The sequence below is a fragment of the Canis lupus genome, chromosome 7, assembly GCF_011100685.1.
Source record: "Canis lupus familiaris isolate Mischka breed German Shepherd chromosome 7, alternate assembly UU_Cfam_GSD_1.0, whole genome shotgun sequence".
Taxonomy (NCBI): domain Eukaryota; kingdom Metazoa; phylum Chordata; class Mammalia; order Carnivora; family Canidae; genus Canis; species Canis lupus.
In genome coordinates this window covers 27931599-27943534 of record NC_049228.1, presented here as the reverse complement: position 1 = coordinate 27943534, position 11936 = coordinate 27931599, and positions in this window count along the sequence as shown.

Below are 11936 nucleotides of genomic sequence, written 5' to 3'. Positions count from 1 at the left end.
TAATTATTCCTTTAAACCAGACTTCCAGTTTACAGCAATATAGGAGATAAAAGAAGCAAGTTAATTGACATCCAGATGGAAGCAATCAGTCAGGCAAATTCAGATTACACGAGTTCTACAAGACAACTGGCCCAGTGTTTTGAAAATTTATGTTATTTTTTAAAAAGGAAGTTTTGAGACTGTTCTCAGAGAAGCTAAAAAGATATGCAACCAAATATGATGGGTAAGCTTTAACTGGATCTTTTTCATTAAAAACCTCCCAGCTAATTAAGATATTTTGTGGACAATTGAGGGATATTTAAATATGGACTGATATTATATTAGTGATTTATGGTTAATTTTATCTAAGGCAATAATAGTATTATGTTATAAAGAAAAATTTCCTTATTTTTTAAAAGATTTTTTTAATTTGTTCATGAGAGACAGAGAGAGGGAGAGAGAGAGAGAGAGAGAAGCAGGTTCCATACAGGGAGCCCGACGTGGGACTCGATCACGCCCTGGGCCAAAGGCAGCACTAAACTGAGATGACCACCGCCCCCACCCCCGGGCTGCCCAAATTCCTTATTTTTAAGTGATTGTAGGGATATCTTAATTTTTAGAAGTGTCACAATATCTGCATCTTTGAAATGGCAAAATGTTAATAGTTGTTCCATCTAGATGTTTGATACCTGGAATGTATTTTATTATTCTTTCAACCTATTTTGTATATTTAAAAAATTTTATAACAATGTTTGATAGGGAAGAGAAGATATTCTACTCAACAGTTTGCTATCTAGAAAATTGTCCTAAGGAACTGGTGATAAATTTGTGATCAATAGTGATAGAATAGCCCCCAATAAAATATGTGTATAATAATTATAGATAAATAGGCTTTGTATTCTCAAAGAACAAAGTTAATCCCAATAGTATTCTTTTGTCAGGTTAATTTTTAAATTTATGTAGAGTAGCAAAAGAAAGAGAATAGCTAATTCATTTCTGAAGATGGAAAATGGGAGAAGAGATTTGTGGCCCTAAATATAAAGACTAGGAAGCTATTTTAAAGTTATAAATATATGGTGTAGGGATGGACTCACTGACCACTAGCACAAATTAGCTCATGAACTAGTATATGGAATTTTGATATATGATAGAGGTGGCATGACAATTTACATTAGAAAGGAGAAATTATCTAATAAATGGAGCTAGAATTGTTATAATTCACATAAGAGAAAAGTCAAGAATCAATTTTAAATACAGTGAGAACCCAAACTTGAAAAATATTGTGAAGAAGAAGAAAGAGAAAGGTCACTAGCTGGAGAAGAACATTAGACTGAGGGATTTGTTTTTGGTTGTAAGATAGAAGAACCATGAACTTTAGAAAAGCATCCAGCTGAGAGAGAGCTACAGAAAAGGAGAGTATTCCTAGGAAAGCAGATGGCAATTGGATAAGCAGCAAGGTGGCTCCCATAGAGCAGGTGTCCAGTAATTATTGAATGAATGGATTAGCTAAGACAAGAGAATGGATTCACTTAGCTGGGATGTACATAAATTGGTTCAGATAGGAGTAGGCTTTTTTTTCACTGACAGGTGTGAGAGGGGAGTTAACAGATGTAGCTACTACTGAGTGTGTTGGCTTTATGACTTCTCAATTCAGGCTTCAGAAGCAGGAAGAAAGGACCTGCTGTGGCTAAAAATCAAACACAAGCTTCTTAAACTCAAAAGGCATGGGAAACAGTATGTAAATATGAAAATATGTGCTACAACCAGACAGAGAGAGTTTTCTTAGTGATGTCATTTGCTTCCTTGCTTGTTATTGTTGTTTTTCTAACCCTGGCACCAGTAAACTTCCCTGAAGGATAAGGGGAGCTTCCTAAAGCCCAGTGATCTCAAGAGATCAAGAATGGCATGTGTGGCAAGAGCCAGTGGCAGAAGGAAGCTAATTCTAAAATTAAACTGTCTAGGTTCATATCCTGGAACTAACACATACTAGCTACGAAAACCTCCTGCAAGTTCCTTAGCTTCTGAAGCTTCAGCTTCCACTTTTATCAAGTAAGGGTTCTATTAGTTCAGGTTCTCTGTTGCAAGTTATAGAAACAGACTCTGGCTAACTTGAATTCATTGGGAGAATATAGGGAAGTCTGTGAATCAAAGGGAAAGCTGCAGAACCAGGCTAGGGAAGATCAGAAACTGGCATAGCTCTAGACATTCATGTAGCAGGAAAGGATGGTTGGTTCTCCTAGCATCCTGGCCCCTTGATGCTTAATATTCAGTTTTTATCCTTTGTCAGTGTGTTTAAGATTAAACTCTAGAAAATTTAGATTCAAATAGCCTAATTTTTTAAAAATTTTCATTTATTTATTTGACAGAGAGAGAGCACAAGTAGGTGGAGGGAGAGGGAGAAGCAGGCTTCCTGCCATCCAATGCAGGGCTCTATTCCAGAATGGTGGCATCATGACCCCAGCCGAAGGCATACGCTTAACTGAGCCACCTAGGAGCCCCCCAAATAGTCTAATTTATTAATATAACACTGTGTTGACTACATTGGAATAAAATAAAATAAAGCCTGATTTAGATTCTTTGCTTATCTTCAGCTAGAGAGCACAGAGTATTTTTCATACTGTTCCATCAAACTGTGGAAAGTCCTGTTAGAAAAGAATGGAGTTACTATATGAAAACAAAAATAAAAACAAATTTATATATACTCCATGCCTTCAGCTATCCAGATATCTGCATCTTTATTTCTATATATTAACTTTCAGTAATGCTTTAGCTAACAAACTTTAAATATTCCATAGTGGAAATACATTCATCTTCTCTCCAAAGATGAATAACCCCAAACCGTATCCACCTCCAAGTGCAGGATCTCTGAGTAATTTGTATTTATTCTCTAACTCTGTTGTCAGTCTATCTCAAGAGTCTGCAGCCTGCAGACCAAGCAAAATCACACGACAGAAAAACAATCGTGGCTTTCTATTATAAAGCAGTGTATTTACATTAGGGCTAATCTTATGTCTCTGAGATCCCCACTGGACAGATATGGAAAGCATGGTCCAGGGTGCTCATGTAATTTATCCAAAGCCATCAATGACTGAGTAATTAAGCCAATATCTGAATCCAAGTTTGTCCAACTCCAAAGCCATCTCCCTCCATCACAGAAGGGTTAGAACAACATGAGGTAAATGTTCTCCTCAGAGAACTTTAAGAGGAAACAAAGCTCTGGTACATGAAAAACAGAGGTCTGAGGAGAGTTTTAGCCTATGGAAAGCAGAGGGTGGAAGGTTTAAGGTTGTAGAAATATAAATAGGGGTAAGAAGCATATTTATTTAATGGAGAGGAGGATAAATAGGACTTTCCTGTTTTTAAAACTATTTCACGGTCATGTTAACACTCTATACTTTGTAAGGGGCTTACATAACTGTTTCCTCAACCATTTTTGTATCAATAGATGGTTGTTTGGATTATTTTGTTAATCAAGGCTTTGATTGACATAAGTTAGTAGGTCACTTGGAAATCTGATTACCCAATTATTGATTTTTTTAACCTCTATACCTATAAAATAAAAATACTATTCAATTAGAAGTAGTATGGTGTTGAAATGGACTATTTAGAGAAAAAACAAATTAGATTCTCACCTTACATCATACAGCAAACAAATGCTAGATGCATTGGAAAGTTAATGTTTTTTTAAAGAAACCATTAGAAAAAAATAACTTAGAAGAAAATATAGGAAATATCTGGGAATGGGAAAAAAAGCTCTTGAAGCATGAAGGCAATGAAATGTCCCTGCTAGCTGGGGGCAGGAACGCTCAGGAATTGCTTAAGTTTTAGTGATCTGAAGTTAGTGATGATGGAAGTATTCAGAAGGTGGTGAGGCAGTCAGTGTCCAAAACACTGAATTCCCTGTACAGTCTTCTAAGAGCTTTCCCCACCCACACTTCTTTATACCCAGCAAAGAAACAGTGCCAGACATTTTATCCTGCTAAGATTTATTCCCAATTTAAATCTTGGAAACTTCATACAGGCATAATAATTTTGGTCAATCAGGAGAAAGCTTATTGTGTTTCAAAACAAGTCATGCAAGGAAAGACTTAAGGAATTTCATTTTAGCCTGAAGATGTGAAATTTAAACTTCCACTAAAGGACGTTTGGAGGAAATGTTTAGAGAAAGTCATGGTGTTGGCTAGACTCTTTCTGAGTGACTTGTTCTGATGTCAGGTATGTGGTAAGGGTTAGTAAGAATCTCGCATTTGGCACTGTCTAGGTTCTCACAGTCTCAAATAACAAGCTTGTCGTACTCAGATTTTATTTTCCTTGAATGTTTAGATTGCATTCCACTGTTGGCTTGGTAGCTATTTTTCAAGTTACACTTTTAAAATGAACATTTATCTGTTGGTAAGCAAGAAGACCACAGAGCATATTTTTTCTTTGTTTTTAAGGTTTTGGTTAGAATATTTAGAACTAAAGGAATTCCAAGAGAAACATCTAAAGATCTAAATTAATGACTATAGTCGCTGCTACAGAATTCAAATTCTTCTGTGTCATCTCTGACCGTAATTTTTAAATTAGTGATTATATAGTGTAAATAACATGAGAGTTTCTGGCAAGCAAAGCCAAACTAAAGGATAATGTCACAGTGCTGCCAATCAGTCAGATGAGCTCTGAGAAATAAGGGATATGTTTTAAGTGGCAAAAGTCACAGTTGTTAGAATCTCAAGAATACTGGTGAACTGATAAACTATCAAGTGTCTTTCCCAATCAGTATGGCTTAGTCTTGAAGACAAAGCTCAGCTTGGCCAGGTCAACTGACACTGCCTAAATTTAAAGAACCAAACAAAGTACATCAATTGCATTGTTCAAGGAAGAGTGTTAGGAATATTTCAAAGTTACAGATATAAATAGATATGAACCTCACTACATAAATGAAGAAATACAAACTTGGAAAAGAGAGAAGGCTATCAGAAATTCGTCCTCTCATGCTTTGCAGTTTAGCTGACTTCCCTTTATTCTGTTTATCCACAAGAAATTTGGGTTATGGAAACCATCTATGGATTACATCAGATAGAAAACAAGTCAACATTTGATGCATCAGTAGAGACATTGTTAAATTTTCAGAAGGGAAAAATAGGGACCTTCCAATGAGGCATGCATCAGAGAGGTTTAAACATCAGGTACCTCAGTGCAACAGAGATGCTGGTGATTGATAGAGAATGTATAGAAAAGAGGGAGGGATTTGAAGGATTGTGAACAGGGTTGAAAAAACAATGAGAGATTTGACTCTGCCTGGTTAAACCATAATTCAGAAGGGATGTGGGTAATGATGCATGAATGCTTTAAAGTTCCCAATGCCTATGAAGGAGAAAGATTTAATGCTTTTAGAGCAGTAAATTCAAGCTAATTATTAGGATAAACTTTCTGACAGTATTATTTGTTTTATTTGAGAGATAAGCTGCTCCTAGAGTGGAGAAATGGAAAAAGGTGAGCCAAATCCCAGCTGAGGGAAACACATCTTATAACAGAATAAGAGTGCAGTGTCTAACATATCACCTAATGGCAGGCATAGGACCATGAAATCAAGGTTTATTGATGGGGCTGATTTTCACATGAACCCTTGGGCATCAAGTTCAGGAGGAAGTAAGCATAACATCCTCTCTGACTGAAGCCACATCTGTAAAGAGGGAGGAGTAGGCTTTTCTCCATCTCACATGGAAAGGTCCTCTAGGGAAGCATGAGCCAGGAATGAATGAGGTGAATGTAGATAATCCATAAAGCAAAAATGACTTATTTGGAGGTCTAATGCTTTTGCTTGTGCTTTTGGATGACATTTTGGTGATCACTTCCATTTGGCACCTGGATCTCTGAATTTTGTGGGTTATTGGATGTCTCTACTAGTATCTTATTTTTAGATCTACTTCTAAGTACCAGTGGACAGATTTCTGATAATTTCTTGAATTTATTTGTTCCTGGAATAATCACAAGACAAACCTTGGTCCCAAGTTCAGACTCAAGTCTTAGAGTCCCTCAGATTTTGCATTCACTGTTATATTTGTAGCATCTTTGACTTTTTTCTTATTAGTATTGCTTGATTTGGCATGATTTTTTTTTTTTTTTTTTTTTTACCTTCTCTTGGGATCTGCCTTTAAGAAGGCAGAACTTGAATTCCTTTTCTGTGTTGTTCAGGCTCAGCTCTTCAGGATCTTTACAGATCTCACATTTTCTCATATGATTCTCTTTAGCCATGCACATCAGGTGGAAAATAGCCCAGGTTTGCAACAATACCCCGAGTGAAGACTATCCATACAAAGAGGGCAAGTGCCAGAGGGAAGTGGGTGGGGTGATGGGCACAATGGGCAAAGAAGAGTGGGGAGTATAAGCTTCCAGTTATGGGATGAATAAATCATGGGAATAAAGACACGGCATAGGGAATATAGTCAAAGATATCATAATAGTACTGTACAGTGACAGATGATAGCTACACTTGTGAGCATGGTATAATATTCAGAGACCATGAATCAGTATGGTGTACATCTGAAAGTAATATAACTCTATGTATCAACTATACTCAAATAATTTTTTTTAAAAAAAAGAGAGCAAGAGCTTTGGGGAAGTAGGGAAATAGAAGGCATGTAGTTTTCTTATACTGTGATATGGAGAAAGAGATATGCTCACAATGTAAAGTAAACAAGTTTTAAAAAGATTGTATTTGTGTAAGTTAACAAATATTTCTTATTTGCTAATGTATGCACAGCCCTGGGAGGACAATTCAGAGCATGTAAAAAAAATGAATGAAATATAAAACTAGGTATTAAAGAACTTAATGCCTCATGGAGGGGGATTAGACACAACACGTGACATCTTTGATGTAAATTGGGGAGTGATATGATCCTATGGTCTCTCAGACTAGGGTAAATTGTGACGAGACAATGAATGATAGTCCATGTTTTCAAGGTCACCTTGGCACCCCTGGCTTACATACCTCCAGCTCCCACTGCTAGACAAGTAAGACTGTGGCTTTAAGTGAAAAATAACATTTTTATTAAATGATCTAAAAGTATTCTTAAGGATATTTCACGTTCCACTCTTGACTCTTTACACTTTTGATTTTAATATCATATTTATTAGAATAATTCATAAGTAACCATTTCTATTTTTTCTATTTTTTTTCTATTTTTTCCTAGTTTTTATTAGTTTCAGTCTCACATCAGAACATATTTTATCACCACTTTGGTCTTCATACAGCCCAAAAAGGATTTACCCCTTTCCTGATGATACCCACTCTTCCAATTTTTGTGACTCTATAGCTTGCACAGAAGTTTTCAAGTGTCTGTCATGCAACTTCTCATTGTCTTTGATTCTTTCTCCCTTTTATGTATCTGGGTACCAGTACACATTAATTACTCATTTATCCAACAACCTTTCATCCTTGTCCAGGTTACCATCAACTTTCCCTTTGACCACTGCAATTACCTATCTTCTGCCCATCTGTAATTCATTCTCCACATATCAGCCAGAGCAATCTTTTAAAAAATATGAATAATATTAGGGCTTTGCCCAATGCCCAATGCCTTATCACACTTAGGATAATTTACTTCAGCTTAAAAGTATCTAAATAATATCATTCCTGTTGTGTTTCCTACTCCATTGTATTGCTCCTAGCTTTCTATATTAAATCCACACTGGCTTTCTTTCTGTTCTACCACCACACCAAACTCTTTCCCAGGTAGGGCTTTTGCATTAGCCATTCTCTCTGCCCATAGCACCTGTCCAGATCCTTAGTTGGCTGGCTTCTGTCATTCAAGCCTCTGCTGACATGTCTGTCATCTGATGAGAGATGAACCCTGATCATCCTCCTCTCCTGAGTTTTTCTTTATAACATGGCCCTTCATGGTTTCATCATTATCTGCTATATTCTCTATTTATATCAGTTCCATGAGAGTTTGGGATTTCTCTCTCATGAATAGCACTATACCCTTAGAGCTTTCTAAAGTATCTGGAACAAGCATCTACACACAGTCAAGCATAGCACTTTGCACTGAGGATACAGAAATAAACATGATAAAATGTCATAATTGCAAATGTATGTGTTATCCATTTGGTATTATTGCCTAATCTGCAACCAGTTGCTCCCTTTCAAACTTCTCTAATCTGACAGACTGTCTTTTTGGATTTATATCTTCTCTCTTTAGAAACATAACATGATGGAATGTGTTTTGCTATACTTGGTCAGGGAATTGTTCTGTCTCTTCAAGTTAGCTTCATGGAGATGTGACCCATTGTTCAGTGTTACTTTTATGTATTGCTTTCAGTGCTTCATTATGAAACTGCTTTTCTTATTGTTGCTTTATGTGTTTCAGTTATGTCTTAACTAGACCATTAATTCTCTATTTTATATTTATCTAATTTCACCAGATTGTTCACTACACAGTAAGTGCACCTGATAAATTCTTTTCAGGTTGATTTTTCAACATCGTCTTCTTATAATGCTTATGGGCTCCAAACATGACTATTGATACAAGTGACATTTTGTTTCTTAATATGTCAGTTTTCTTTCCAGACAATAAGAAAAAGAAAATGTGCCTTGGGGAAAACCTTCATTTGTAGCATTTACCAAAAAAGAGTAAGCAACTGAATATGGGGGACAAGGCTGATGCGTTTAATTTTTTTTGTTTTGGTTTGGGATTTTTTTTTTTACCTCCCACCAGCAAAGACAGTGAAAATGCTAGTAATGAAACTTTAAAAATAATCCTTGAAATGGAAATGTATCTTAAATTAACTTTTGCCTTATATATTTCTTTGGAGTAAAGATGGCTGAAATTTAATACTCTACCATTTCCAGTACACTCTGAATAGCATAAATCCTAACCAGATTTTAATTCATTTCTTTGAGGAAACTTTCTTCCTTATGTCTCATTTCCTGAAACCTACTCTGTGGTCCAATTTGGTGCTAGCCTGAGTGCCATCTTCAAAATTAATTTAACTGCAAAAGTTGGAGACCATTTGAACTGAAGAAACTTATTACCTATGATAATGTGTTCTTGCCCATTAAAAAGATGATATATTGAAAATAATTTCTTATATATTCAAATATGTACTTAATATTACCTATATGTTCAAAATATAGTAATACTAATGAATTAATCGGTAACAGTTGTTGTTTCTTGAGGAAGCATTACATTTTGGGGACACTACTAAACACTTGACAATGGTGACTTCTTTTTCTCTAACGATTCTGTGGGGCTATTCTTATTATCTCTATTTTGTACATAGGAAAGTGAGGCTTAGCAAGTTTAAGAAATGTACCTTAAGTGGATGAGGGAGAATTCAAATAGGGTTCTTCATGGCTACAATGTCTCTAACTTTAATTTCTTTGCTAGGTAAAAATTCATTGACAACCTGGACAAGCATTCCCAACCTGCCCTGCCTTTACTGTATATCAGCATACAAGGGCATACCAATGCCCTGGCATTGGTAGACAGGTTGGCAGATGATCACCAGAGATGCTTTCTAAGTTTCTGTCTATAGTTTGATGGAAAGAATAATAGTATTTGGGGTCACAAAATCTGTATTTCAATTCTAAATCTAGGAATCTGTTGGGCAAATTACTTAATGAGTTGAAAGCTTAGCCTTCTTGCCTATAGAGTTGATAGTATTAATAATTTCTTCCCAGAGATGCTTCAGTCATTATGTTATAAGCTTAAATTTGAGGGGAAGTCCAAAATAATTGGCAAACTGACGGGAGGGATTTGCCAGAAACCTAACTGCGTGAGTACTTTGAAATCTTCTGGCATGTCTGGGAATATGGTGGGATGGACTCAACATATGTCCTTTTGCAGGGAAATGGGAGAGCTTTCAGGAAGAAAACATTCTCAGGGAAGAAGGATCCAGAGGTAATCAATCTGATCAAATAATAAAAATTATTATAAAAGAGGAAAAACTCTAAAGTTTGGTATTCATCAGTAGAAATGTCTCCCATCCTAGCCTCCACTGAACTTTAGACCAAAAACTAAGTGGAGCATAAAAACAGAGGAGCTGTTTACTAAACTCTTTATGGAACTTTGTGGAACAAGAAAAAGCTTCTTGGGATTCCTCTGTCAGGGAAATACAAGAAAAGCATCTCCTTTGTTTTGCCACAGACCATCTTAGAACTTTGGAAACTTGGGGTTTTTAGGAAATTGTGTCAAAAGCCTAGGAAGCTCTGGTGGCACCAGAAGAAAACACAGCATATTGGTTAATTTTCTGTGCCAACGTGACTGGGCTAAAGTATGCCCAGATAGCTGTTGAAAATATTTATAGGTATGTCTGTTTCCAGAAGAAGTTAGCATTTGAACTGGTGAACTGAGTAGAGTGGATGGCCTCGCTCAGTGTGGGTGGGGTGAGCATCATCCAACCCCTTCAGGCCAAAGTAAAACAAGAAGGCGGAAGAAGGGTGAATTTGTTCTCTCTCTGCTTGAGTGGGGCCATCCATTTTCTCCTGTCCTAACACTCTGGCGCTCTTTCCTGATTCTTGGACCCTTAGATTTAGGAGCAATGGCAATTCAGTGGAGGAAAAGATAGCCTTTTCAATGAATGGTACAATTGAACACCCATATGCAAAAATAATGAACTTGAACTTCAGCCTCACAACTTTATAAAAATGAATTCAAATTGGTTCATAGATCTAAATGTAAAAGGTAAAACTTTAAAACATTCAGAAGACAATATAGAAAAAACATTTGTGACCTGAGATTAGGCAAAGAATTCTTAGACATTACACCAAATGCCTCATGCATTAGAGAAAACAAATGGATAAATTAGGCTTCATAAAAATTTAAAGTATTTGTCCTGCAAAAGACATTCAGAGAATGAAAAGACAAACTACAGACTGGAATAAAATGTTTACAAATCACACATTTGACAAACATCCTGTATCTAAAATATACAAAGAACACTCAAGACTCAACAGTTAAAATGCAAACAATCCAATTTAAAAATGGGCAAATGACTTGGACATTTCATCAAAGAGGATATATTGATTTCACATAAGCACATGAAAGAATGTTCCATGTCCTTAGCCATTGAATTAATGTGAATTAGAACTATGATGAGGTAACACACTACATAGCTGCAAAGATACAGAACAATCAAAACTCTCATACCTTACTGCTGGTTATGCAAAATGATACAGCCACTTTAGAACACAGTGTAGCAGTTATCCTAAAGTTAAACATATACTTAACATATGACCTAACAATTTCACTTCTAGGTGTTTACTTCAGAGAAATGAAAACTTGTGTTCACACAAAAACCCATACATGAATGTTTATAGCAGCTGTATTCATAATCACCAAAAAGTTAGAAACAGCTAATTGTTCCTTAACAGCTGAATGGATAAACTGAGGTACATCCATACAATGGTATACTACCCAACAATGAAAAGGAGTGAACTGCTGAGGCATTAGCTGAATGAATCTCAAAGATATCATGCCAATTGAAAGAAGTCAGTTCAAACTGTGGCATATTGTATGATTTTATTACTATAATATTTATGAAAAGATAAACCTGTAATGACCAACAGATCAGCAGTTGCCAGGGCTAGGGATGGGGAGAGGGAGTGCCTGCAGAGGGGCATTGCTAAGAATTATTTAGGATGAGGGAACAGTTCTGTGTCCTGACTATGACCAGATGGTTACATGAATCTCTACAGATATTAAAATTTCTAGAACTGTACATGAAAAAAGTCAGTTTTACTGTATGCTAAAAATAAAAAAAAATATTGTTAGGGCCATAACCTTCTCAGGCTTTCTCTGTAACCAAATGCTTTCCTTGTTCTTGCATTCTATTGCCACATTGCCATCCTTTCAAAAAATGATCCACACCTATTTCTTGTACTTACTCCACATTATTTGGCATATTGTTCTGTGTCTCACTAAAACTGCCCCCCAAAGGCACTCAGGATCTTTATTCTCCTACCCACAAGGAAT